We start from the raw sequence: 3276 nt of genomic DNA on the forward strand, positions 1-3276 counted from the left end.
AAGGTTGAAAATGTGATAGGTCCTCCCCAAGGTGACAGACCTATTAAGCAGTCAGGCCAGAAAGTGACTTCACCCTTCTGAGCCTAGCCTTCCTGACCTGTAAATGGAGGGCGATGGGAACTTGTTGGGTCATGAGGGTTCACTAAGAAGTGGACGGCACTCTGAAGACTCCCTAAGACAAGGCAAGGAGGCTGAATGCGGATGATGACCACTTCCCTCTCCCGCGGCAAAGCCTGCCTACTGCAGACATGTGTTTACTGAGGACCCACCTCTCAGCCCTGGTCAGTCATGTGATTGTGTCTCCGGACTTGCCTTGTGATGCTGGACCCAGACTGACAGCCGGGGTCTGGGACCAGTACCTGCAGGAGAGCACAGTAAGGCTTGGCCTGGCTCGGTCCTTGCTGGGGCAGAAACTGCAGGCTTGTCATCTCAGCAATAGACCCACCCGCTGTGGCGATTCAAGGATATTGTGACATGTTTGGGTTCTGCTTACCAAAATTGGTGTCCCTCTCCTCTTTTTTTTTTTTTTTTTTTTGTATTTTTCTGAAGTTGGAAACCGGGAGGCAGTCAGACAGACTCCTGCATGCACCCGACAGGGATCCACCTGGCACGCCCACCAGGGGGCGATGCTCTGCCCATCTAGGGCGTCACTCTGTTGCAACCAGAGCCATTCTAGCGCCTGAGGCAGAGGCCACAGAGCCATCCCCAGCTCCCGGGCCAACTTTGCTCCAATGGAACCTTGGCTGCGGGAGGGGAAGAGAGAGACAGAGAGGAAGGAGAGGGGGAGCGGTGGAGAAGCAGATGGGCGCTTCTCCTGTGTGCCCTGGCCGGGAATCGAACCCTGGACTCCTGCACACCAGGCCGATGCTCTACCACTGAGCCAACAGGCCAGGGTCTGTCCCTCTCCTCTTATTGAAAGTTCCACACCTGCCCAGGCCAGGGTCTGTCCCTCTCCTCTTATTGAAAGTTCCAAACCTGCCCAGGCCAGGGTCTGTCCCTCTCCTCTTATTGAAAGTTCCACACCATCGCCCCCTAGTGGGCATTCCGGGTGTATCCTGTCGGGCGCATGCGGGAGTCTGTCTGACTGCCTCCCCGTTTCTGGCTTCGGAAAAATGAAAAAAAAAAAAAAGAAAGTTCCACACCCATAGCCTGCTTCTGCCCACAGGGATCAGGATCAAGGAGGACAAAAATACACCTGCTCGCCGGAAGTATAAAGAAGCATTTATTTATACTTTCTTATCCATAAGCTCTTTTTAAAAAAACTCATTCTCAGTTCCTCATCTTATGATTCTCATCCTGAAGGACCAGGTCATATGCAGGCACTTGAGGTCCAGGGCCCATCAGTGTCTAGAATATATCCTCCAGCCCTCCAGCCCACTCTCTTAGCGCCTCCCTGACTCCTGACCCCTGTGTCTGTCTGCAGTGTTGACTGATGTGGAGCAGCCCTGAGTGGCCTGGGCAGGGAGCTGGGCTGGGAGTCAGAAGGGCTGGGCCTGTCCTGCTGGACGGGCCTTGTGAGGTCCGGTTCTGCCCTGGGATCCCCCACGTGGTGGACTCTGGTCATTTAGGATTGTTCTCTTCATTCCAGCTGTCAGCTGATTTTCAAGGAGGTGCTTCATGCTCAGAAGCAGAGGAAGCAATTTTAGCAGACATAGGGGAAGAGCTGATACAAACTTGGTGTGCTTGGGATGAAGCGGGTGAGACAAGCCTCTGCTGCTCTCCAGTGGCCAGAGTCTCCATGCTGTACCCTCGTCCCAGGCAGCATCTTGGACAACCTCCGAGGCCCATTTATTTAGTACATTTCCAGCACAGAGAGCTATTTCATTGTGTTTGCAGATTAAATTCGCCCATTGGTTTTACTTGGATTTCTACATGCAGAACACACAAGGATGACCTCGGTGTGGGAGAAGGGGCTTTGCTCAACTTGTCTTCAGTTGTGTCCAATTTTGTTGCCTCAGAGTGAAGATGTGGAGAGAGTTTTGGATGACTGGGAGGAATAGAAACTGGCAATATCAACATATGGTGCAATTATTCTTGATGAGACACTTGAAAATGTACTGCCAGTTTGAGGGTTCTATCCAAATCACACTGGGCCGTTCACAGTGGAAAAGTAAATAAGAAGGAGCTGCTCAGGGTTTACCGCCAGAGTGGGCTTTTAAGGCCCTGGTTTTCATAGCAACTATTTTTTTTTTTTGTAACAAGAATTATATAGAAGTTTAAATCAATGACCAGCTTGCTCATTTGTGCATCATTCCAGGAATTCTAAGATAAAAAATGTAACCTGAGAACCTGAGGAGAGATTCAGAACATTGTGTGATTCTCCATAGAGAAATCACCATGTCACAGAAATGAAATAACCCCAAATTTAAACTTAGTTTGGCTTCTCATAACTTTATAATGGCTATTCCTTTTTTTGGAACATTAATGGACTGGCTTTCTGGATAATTTGGAGATTCCTCAGACTGTGACAATGAACTTTCTTCAGCTGGTAGCACATCAGATAAACTCACTGTGGAAACGGAGTCAAACCAAATTCCACCACAGTCAGCAGTTATTTCCTGATGGTTCTTTTGGTGACCAGTGGGTATAGCACAGGTGACCAAGCAGCAAAAGCCATATAATAATCATTCTGAAATGTCTGATCTTTTAAAAGCAAAGAATCAAAGTCTGAGGAGACATGGCAGAAAACAGTATTGAGACTTGCCTAAGCAAATAGCAAGACAAGTGGGGTCCACAGGCAGCCAGCCAAGCAGCGGAATCTCTTTATAAAATATGGGAAAACAAAACAAAGCAAAGCAAAAGAAAACAAAAAAATTCTTTATCCATGAAAACTTCAAGATAATTTTGAAAGAGATACTACATGTGACGTATCTGTCTCTGGTGAAGACCAGGTTTTAGAATATGTGGAGGGACAGTCTGGGGCATGAAATGGACATTGCAAATTCCCCTCTTCATCCAGAGCCTTATTGAGTTTCATGCTTGACCATAACGCCATAATGAAAATCTTGGGCTTTTGATAGCATCAAATAATTAACAGAAGTCTAAAAGCTGGGTCTGTTTTGTAAAAATGGAAGGAGGCAATGGTGTTTCTGAAGAAATTGTTCTCTGTACAAGAGAGCAGAAATAAACATGAATTTGAACTGTAAATGCTGTTATAAACTTTTCTACAAATATACCATTTCAGTGTTTGGCTAATAAATTTAAGTGCTTTTTTGCCAGGATTTTTTTTTCTCTGATTGTAGTTTTTATTTTATATTCTGATGAAGAAAATAGTAT

At 46.6% G+C, this 3276-nt stretch overlaps 1 pseudogene; it reads left to right on the forward strand.

Moving 5' to 3' along the window:
- Positions 1-248: 248 nt before the first annotated feature.
- LOC136388089 (m7GpppN-mRNA hydrolase-like) lies at positions 249-3017 on the forward strand (annotated as a pseudogene).
- Positions 3018-3276: the final 259 nt, after the last annotated feature.

This window comes from Saccopteryx leptura, chromosome 1 (genome assembly GCF_036850995.1).
Source record: "Saccopteryx leptura isolate mSacLep1 chromosome 1, mSacLep1_pri_phased_curated, whole genome shotgun sequence".
NCBI classification, from domain to species: domain Eukaryota; kingdom Metazoa; phylum Chordata; class Mammalia; order Chiroptera; family Emballonuridae; genus Saccopteryx; species Saccopteryx leptura.